At 50.2% G+C, this 9,141-nt stretch overlaps 1 pseudogene; it reads left to right on the forward strand.

Annotated features, from left to right (window-relative positions):
* Positions 1-3,533: 3,533 nt before the first annotated feature.
* LOC146789488 (18S ribosomal RNA) lies at positions 3,534-4,210 on the forward strand (annotated as a pseudogene; the record flags this gene model as incomplete).
* Between the last annotated feature and the right edge of the window lie 4,931 nt (positions 4,211-9,141).

Here is a 9,141-nt window from a genome sequence, read left to right on the forward strand (position 1 = left end):
CAAACAAGGTTTACCATGTTAGAAAAGATCACAGTAGTACCACACATTAACGCCAAGAAGCAATTGGCGCAAAGAGAAACTTATTGGATACGACATCTTAATGCACTGACACCTTGTGGTCTGAATGATAAGTTAGAAATGGCATGTTTTTTTGTAAAATCTGACAAGGTGTTACAGACTCCAGCACAAAGTGCAATGTAAGTGTATTTTTATGTGCACTCTACACTATGTGGTTTGAATGTTAAGATAAAAATGTCCTTTTTTGTTGTTAAATCTGGCTAAGCGTTTCAGACTCTAGCGCATAGCGTAATGCTAGCATACTTTTATGTGTACTCTGTAATTTATGGAACATCAGACAGGTATTCATGTTGTTGCGCAGAAGATAGTCAGCACTCTCACTTTTAGTGGAATAATGTCCCGTTGATATCACGGTTCCTTTAGGGTATGGTTATTAAACAGGAGTACAGCAGTACTCAGCACTTATCCAATCAATCTTAATCACGATTCAGTGTAACACACTTGTTTATTTATTTTGATTTCCACTTTTATAGTTGTCGTCTATTTTTTATTTACATTTATACATTTTCTCCAGTAGTCGGTAACTTCCATCACGTGTTCGAGAAGTCCATCTTCTTTTTCCATTTAAAAGCACCACGCACGCGTTCTATGTCAATTTCACGCTTAAAAAGAGGCATCCCGAGAAGAGTGGTTAATTGTTGGTGTTTCGTGAAGAATATCACTGCCAGTTGGCAGCTTACTCAAGTAAGTGTCAGGAAATGGTTAAGAAAGGTTTTACGGCTAATGGCCGAGGGAGGAATAGGTTTGTAACATCATTGAAATGTTTATGGGACCTGTTTTGTTTATACAGCTCTGGACGAACTTTGGGTACATTACTGCATACTTCGTGTGTTGGAATAACTTCAGCACTAAGTGAATTTATGTTTGTGAATTATTGCGTAATGAGGCAGCATGGGGGTGACGATTTGTAATGGCTATATGCATATTTTTGTTTCACTATATCTCTTGATGGTCTAATTTTATCACAGACCAGATAGGTCGGAAGCGCATTGTTTTCCAGGAGGTGTTTATCTTCACTAGAGGAAGAGGGTTTTGGTGTTTATGTATTACACTTAGCACGTCGTTTTCAGTTGTCAGGCACATGCTAATTGGGTCACCATTCATTGTATTGGTTTCTTTGCATGGCTAGGAGGTCATGGATTAGGTGTCATGCATGTAAGCACTTAAGGACTGCACTAGCTTGTGAGCAAAAGCATGAATATACAAACTGAATAGCTAAACTGTTTTGGGATGTGGGTCTCCTAAAAAGCTAAAAGTTTTAATTTGAAAGTGTATTTAATTTTGATTTTGAAATGTTGTATTATTTGCATTCATAGTGTTCCCCTGACGAAGGGTCTACCGAGATGCATTGGGAACAGCAACACTGAACAAGGACTATGGAATTTGACGTTTAATCAAATTGTACAATATATGTCATATCAAACGAACACTGAATACAAAAGGAATATTGGCAATTTTTGTTGTATAGTTGCTTTACGTATTGTTTAACTGGCTATTCGATTGTCAGTAATTATGGTGAAAATATGGATAAAGATTGTATAAAGATGCTTTCATAAATAAAGAAAGTTCAATTGAACTCAGAGCACCGTAAGGGCTTAAGAAAAGTGCACCTTGTCTATATGTGACAGGATCTGTACACATCAAACTTTTCTTCAGCCCGGCCATCTGGTCGCGTTGAGCTCCTTGGCCAGCTGGTTGGACACAATGCTTTCCAATGGCGCTACTAGATGGCCGAGCTGCCCTGGAAGTCCCGATGGGGGCTCATTTGCTTCACTGAACCCAGCCAGGCCTCCAGGAGGCCGGGTGCGTTTGCGCCTTCTGTCTCATCTATCACTCGGTGCACACAGATTACAAAAAAGGGAGGTATTATTCCTCCGGATTACTAGGGAGAGGGTACCTCAGACCCCCTTGAGGTCCAATGATTCTGAGCTGGGTGAAGCCAGGGCCCCCAGGGGCCCGTGTCTGCTCCTGCCTCCCAGCCCTGCCTGATGAGCCTTTCCTCCGAGACTGTCTTCCCTGAGAGAAGGCAGGGACATAAAGTGAACATCCCAGCTGCCCTGGAAATCCCAATGAGGGCTCAGTTGCTTCCACATGCCTAGGTAGGGCATTTGTGCTGGTGGTTCCCTCTGTCCCTGGGTGCGTATGGAATACAACTGAGGGTTTCAGCCTTCCTCTGGATTATTAGAGAGGGTACTCCAGACCCTCTTGTTGTCCAGCGGTTTTCGGTCGGGTGCTATCAGGACCTGAGCTGCTGGGGCCCGATGGGCCTTTCCACTGAGCACTGCTTTCCCCGAGAGCAGACAGGCACATGAGGTTGCCATCCCAGCTGCCCTGGAAGTCCCAATAAGGGATCATTGGATTCCTTAAGCCCAGGCAGGGCCCTAGGAGGTTGGGTGTGTTTGTGCTGATGGCCCGCTCGATGCGCACAGATTACGAGAAAGGCGGGTAGCCTTCCTCCAGATTACTAGGGACAGGGTACTCCAGACCCCCCTTGGGGTCTGGCAGTTCTCAGCCAGTGACAAGCTGGGCCAGGACCGGCCCACCTCCATCTCGGGCTCCGTCCTCAGGCCCTCTGCGTGCCAGAGAACCCGGGGCAGGGTTCTGCAGGCCTAGGGAGGCTTCCCTTGCTTGGGTGGATCCAACAACTCCAACCAGGGCCCTGGCAAACACTGGGGTAGGTACCCTCCATCCTGGGCTCTGTCCTCAGTCCCAGCATGTCGCAAAGCACCCAGGATGGGGTCCCACGAGCCCAGGGAGGCCTTACCTGCATGTCTGTGTCCAGGAGCTCTGACCAGGCCTCATTGCGGACGCCCCCACCCTGTGCTCAGCCCCCATGGCCAAGGTCCCAGGTCGGGGGTCCACTGCATCCAGGGAGGCCTCCCTCCGCTTTGTCTGGGTGTTAAGGTGCCTTCAAGCACTGGGTCAGAGGCCAGTCATGCCCCCCTCACAACCCCGTGCCTGAGGCCTAGGTGGGGCTTCGAGCCCCCAGGCCGCAGAGCCCCCGTCCCCTCCAAGGACATGCGGAAGCTCTGGTAAGCGCTGGTCTTTAAGTCACAGCATGACCAGCTGGCTGTTGTTGAAGCCCAGCCATCTGGTCGCGCATAATGCTTACAAACTGGCCGAGCCACCCTGGAAGTCCTGATGATGGCTCATTTGCCTCCTTGATCCCAGCCAGGGCTCCAGGAGGCTGGGTGCGTTCACACCTTCGGTCCCCTCTGTCACTCAGTGCTCACAGATTACAAGAAAGGGTGGTATTTTTCCTCCGCATTATTAGGGCGCAACACGAACCAAAGTGAAAGCATTTTCCAAGAATGTTTTCATTAATCTAGAACAAAAGTTGAAGGTTCAAAGATACTGTAGTAGTTCCGACCATAAGCAATGCTGACTAGAGATCCGGCTGCATTATTCCCATGACTCATGAGCAGCTTCCAGGAATCCAAAATCTTTGGGTGCCGGGGGAAGTATGGTTGCAAAGCTGAAATTTAAAGGAATTGATGGAAGGGCATCATCAGGAGTGGAGCATACAGCTTAAGTTGACTCTACACGGGAAACTTCACCCGGCCTGGACACTGAAAGGATTAGCAGATTGATAGCTCTTTCTCGATACTGTGGGTGGTGGTACATGGCCGTTCTTAGTTGGTGAAGCAATTAGTCTGGTCAATTCTGATAACGAACAAGACTTCTCCATGCTAACTAGTTACGCAGCCCCCAGGGTCAAACTTCTTAGAGAGACAAGTGGTATTCAGCCACATGAGATTGAGCAATAACAGGTAGTAATGCCTTTAGATGTCTGGGGCTGCACGTGCGCTACACTGAACGGATCAGCGTGTGTCTACCCTTCGCCAACAGATGCTGGTAACCAGCTGAACCCCATTCTTGGTAGGGATTGCAATTATTTCCTATGAACGAGGAATTCCCACTAAGTGTGGGTCATAAGCTCACATTGATTAAATCCCTGCCCTTTGTACACACCGCCCATTGCTACTACTGATTGGATGGTTTAGTGAGGTCCACGGATCGGCCCCGCTAGGGTCGGCAATAGCCCCGCTGGAGCGCCAAGAAGATGATCAAGCTTGACTAACAAGAGGAAGTAAAAGTCGTAACATGGTTTCCGTAGGTGAACCCTCAGAAGGTTCATTAACGGCGAAGTGGGCCATGTGGTGGTCGGCCGAAGGCGCCAGCCTGAAACTCTTGGCTGCCTCACAGATGGAACAAGCATGCTGTAAGCACAGGGACTTGCCCTCGTGCACTCTGGCCGGTCGAGCAGTTCATGGCCACTGGGGCACTTGGGTGCGGACTGGGTATGAGGTGGGCTCCTCCACTGGGGAGGAACCAACTGATGAATGTGCCAGGCTTTGGGGACAGGGGGCGGCTCCTGGACCCTGCCCCTCTTGGAGGGGCACAGCAGTAGGCCCTCCCGAGACAGAACCAATGTTTACCTAGCACAACATCGTGGTGGGGAAACTGAAAGGCAGTTCCTCCCCATACTGGAACAGCCCCTGAAGGTCCTGCCACTCCAGGCAGCCTGGAAGAGAAGGAGCTGGGGCCTGTGACTGGACCCCAGCTCCTCTCGGTGGGAGGTGTTTGGGATGGGGAGACACCTGGTTCTTCTCTGCTGGTGCCTCCAACATGGGCATGGGATGGGCTACCTACCAGCCCACCAGCATGACTCTGGGGTGCCACCCAAGCCGGGGACTACTGACTTCACAGTTGGGAGGCTCTGGGGATGGAGGCGGCTCCCGGTCCCATCCCCTCTGGGAGGGGCACAGCAGTTGGCTCTCCCGAGATGGAACCCATGCTCACCCAGTACGACCCCAAGGTGGAGAAACCAAATAACTGTGTCTCATCGGGCTAGCACCACCCCTGAAGACCCTGCTGCCCCAGGCTCTCCTGTGCCCGATCCCGGACTGACCGGGCTTTGGGCAACCGAGGAGTGACCCTTCTCGAGTGGCAGGACAGCCTGGAAGAAAAGGAGCTGGGGCCTGTGACGGGACACAGGCTCCTCTCGGTGGGAGGTGTGCAGGATGGGAAGCCCCCTGGCTCTTCCCTTCCAGCGCCCCCGACCAGGGCAGGAGGTGGGCTACCCACCAGCCCGCTGGCATGGCTCGGGGCTCCCCAGCCCAAGCCAGGGAATTCTGACGCCACAGAAGTCGAGCCTGGTGGCGGATGGCTGATGTGCAGGTGGGGCAACCCTCCCTCGTTGCTCAGTACCTAGTTTGTCCTGGTCCTGTTTGGCTGGGCTGAGTGTTTGAAGACTTGTACGGTCCCTCCAGGTCCTCCGGGAGGGACCAGTGGTGATGGGGATGCCTGCTTCAATTGCTTTGGGAAGCCCCCTTGCCTGTGGGGGCGAAAAGAGTGGCTCCTGGGTCGAGTACCTACTAATGCTCTTTGAATCGGGGAGGCTGACTCCCAGAAGGGAAGGCTTGAACAGAGCGCAGACGGAAGGGGGCTGCTACCATCGCCCTTAGTGCATCCCATGTTCGTGGGGCACTCGGTGCTAAATCATTCGTAGATGACCTGATTCTGGGTCAGGGTTTTGTAAGTTGAGCTGAGATTTTGTCTCTGTCCGTGGGTGACGGTGGACATGTGGGAGGCTGACTCCACCACGTGCTGACTGGCACGGGGACCTCCCAATACTGTCCCTGCACCACCGGGTGCAGGGATGGGGGCATGTTTCCCTACAGGGTGACCAGATGGCTGGACCCCTCTGCACAAGTCGCTGGAAGGCAAGCAGCCAAGGGAAGGAGTCTCCAGAGCAGAGGGCCTGTCATCGTTGGACTGCCGTGTGACTGGGTCCTATGTCTGGTCTTCCCAGGCCATCTGGTCACTGGGTCATCTTGGGCCAGCTGGTTGCCATGCTGCGCAACCAGATGCCCGGCTGTGGGTCTGCCGGCCAGGTTAACTTAAACTTTTGTTCTCCCCCCAGGGTTCTGTAAGCCCTCACTTCATGGGGGGATAATAGTCGAGGAAAATGGGCTTCCCAGTCAGGCCTGAAGGGAGAGGATGTGGCCTGAGCTTAACCCTCCTTGGCTCCCCGGGCTCCTAGAAGGTGGAAGGCAACAACACAAGGCAGCACCCTGAGCACACATTATGATGGTGACAGTACCCAGGGCAGGGGAGGACTTTCTTGCTCCTATACTGGGTTTCTGGTAAAGAGCGGACACCAGCCCTGCATGAAGTCCCAGACCCCCTCCCCATGGGCCACTGAGCTGGAACAGGAGCCCGGGAGAGCTCTGAAAGGCCCTCGGCAGATGCCTGGGACCGACAGCGAATGGCAGCAACAGTCGATGTCGGTGCTAACCAGGAGGTCCTATCAGCAGGCCCAGCACAAGGCTTAGCATTTTCCTAAGAACAAGCAGAGCCGGGCAAAGGGGAAGCGGCAGGCCTGGGAAGCCCTCTCGCTCTTTCTCCAGCAGAGAGGGAGGCCGTGGTCGCACCCTCGGTCAGTGCTCCGGCGAGTCCCATGGTCACGGACAGAGAGCCTGCCTGGAGAAGGTCCATACCGGACTCTTGTCAATCGGGCATAGTTGGGCCTATTTTACAACTGTGGGCTGCTTGGTTGAAAACACTTGATCGTGGCCCCAGTGAGGCTTCCCAGCCACAGGACAGGGCTCCACAGGGTCAGGGAGCCAGCAGGCCTGGGTCTGCAAGCCCACCAGGGCCCTGGGTTCCCATCTCCGGCCCGTGGTGTCGTAAAGGGGATGCGGTCCCTGCGTGGCCAGTTTCAGAGGATCTGAATGGGGCCTGGGCCCCCTGCTAGGCCATGGGGTGGGTGCCCAGGTCTGGGGCTCCCTCCTCCAGCCTGCTGCATCACAAAGGGCACGGGACGGGGGTCCCGCAGGCCCAGGGAGGCTTTCCCTGCTTGGTTGAGTTCAGAAGCATGGAATGAAGCCAGTGCTTCAGTAGGTCTTGGGGTGGGAGCCCCCGTCCTTCTAAGCACACGGGAAAACCTTGAAGGATCTACAGATATGACCCCATGCTGAATTCTGAATTTTTTCTATTTTTCAGAAATGTATAGGTTTCCCAAGATCCACCATGGGTTTCACACCCAACTGGAAGGTGGTTGAACACACAAAAACATGAGGAGGAATGCGCTATGTCCCTGTAAAATGCCAATACTGAAAGCTGGAAAGATGGTGATTTTAGCACTATAAATCCTTTGTTGAAGCCTTTTGCAGGGAAAAAAACGGATGCTTTCTTCTGCAGCACCTGTTTCCCAAAAAAACCCAAATGTAGCTGTGTTTTGGCAAATTTGTTGGTCCCCTCCAGGGAAATTCACAGACCCTGGATACCTTTAGAATCCCCAGGATGTTGGAAAAAAAGTACAAAAATTATATTATATGGACAAAAAAATTATGGGGGCCTAAGTGCGAATTACCCCAAATAGCCAAAAAAGGGCTTAGCACAGTGCAGCGAAACGGCCTGGCAGTGAAAGAGTTAATCAATTATCAGCCATGCTTCTGGACAGAGGCTGTAAACAAGAGAAAAAGAACAAGTACCATCTGTATTTTGGTTTTAAACCAAAAACAAGAACTGTAAACACTATAAAACACTGGAACGCAGACTCTAATTGACACTGCCTGTAAGGTTTGCCTACAGCATGCAAGTAGGGCAAATATTTGTTAAAAATGAATAAATAAAATAACTAGGTGTTTATACTTTTACATTCCTTATTGGGAAGCTTTCAGTTTGCAGATGACTATTGATGTTGCATTCATTACTGTATTTATTTAACCTGACAATCCATGTGACTGCAATTACAGCCTTGTAAATTATTAAGTGTATAATCTTCAAACATTCATTGAAGTGCCACATTTTCCTGCCCGTGGGCAAATGTTCATTTTTCTGACTTTTGTTGAAGTGAGGATAAGCAGTTTTAAATGTCATATTAAGAGGATAAAAATAGAAAACTGACATTTAGAAGCTGTAGTAACCAATTGCAAATTACAATAAATCCCGTTTTAGTATCTTCTCTTATCAGGGGCTGGTCGTATCTGTGCAAAACAGCAGGCAATGGGTAATATCACGAGCAAACGCAAGGTAAAATCTGTTTGCCCGTGAGATCCCCCATTACTTACCATCCGGTAATGGAACGCAAATACAAAATTATACCTGGCGCTAACGTTATTTGCACTGGGGGGTATTTGATCCTGTTCTTACGACATGGGGCTGGAAGACCCTGTATATTTTGTTGCATTTTTAGTGAAGCCTCAACCATATAAAGCTGCATACCCAGGGCCGGCTTTAGAGCTGGTGATGCCCGGTGCGACAATAATTTTTGGTGCCCCCACCCCATGACTGCCTCTTTGAATTCTCCCACTACCACCGGGAAAAAGTGCCCCTCATCTCTCCAATCATAAGTTATTGCTGAACACAGTGCCCCCCACCTTAAGGTCAGCGCCCCCTCCACAGGTCAGCGCCCAGTGCGGCCGCACCAGTCGCACTGCCCTAAAGCCAGCCCTGTGCTTACCAGATGGGGTATTGGGATGCTGTTTCTTTTTTTTACAATTACCTACATTTTCTACAGATTCGTTCCATGTAACTGTATCCATAGAATCGTAATTCTACACTTGCTTGTGGTCCTTGTAAGGGGAGGCTGCTTCCGGCTTTGAAAAGAATCTTGCACTTGGTGACATCTCTAGCCTATCCATTATCTGGTGTCAGATGTATTTGTAATACTTGTGGATTATTATTGCATTTGCTGCACAACATTTAGAAAACTTTACCTTTAAAAGTTCCAAGGCAGGTGCAACCACTGACTAGCCTGACATTTTTTTATATCCAAAATAAAAAGAATGAACTTAGAAAATGCCATGTTACCAATAGAGGTGAGAGGAACTAACATTTTCAGTTTCATGGATCACAGATGAGAATTTTTGCAGACATCCCCATTTCTTCCAATTCCAAGATCTACATGCTCAGACTAGGAAAGGGTAGCATTGCAGGGACCTCTGCAAGATGTCCTGTGCACTGTTTCCCTCCATGAGTGTAGGACAACCTACACCTTTCTAAAATGCAAAGGACATCACAGAATGCCCCAGCCTTTCTGTTGGCTGCTTAGTG

This window comes from Triturus cristatus, chromosome 10 (genome assembly GCF_964204655.1).
Source record: "Triturus cristatus chromosome 10, aTriCri1.1, whole genome shotgun sequence".
NCBI classification, from domain to species: Eukaryota; Metazoa; Chordata; class Amphibia; order Caudata; family Salamandridae; genus Triturus; species Triturus cristatus.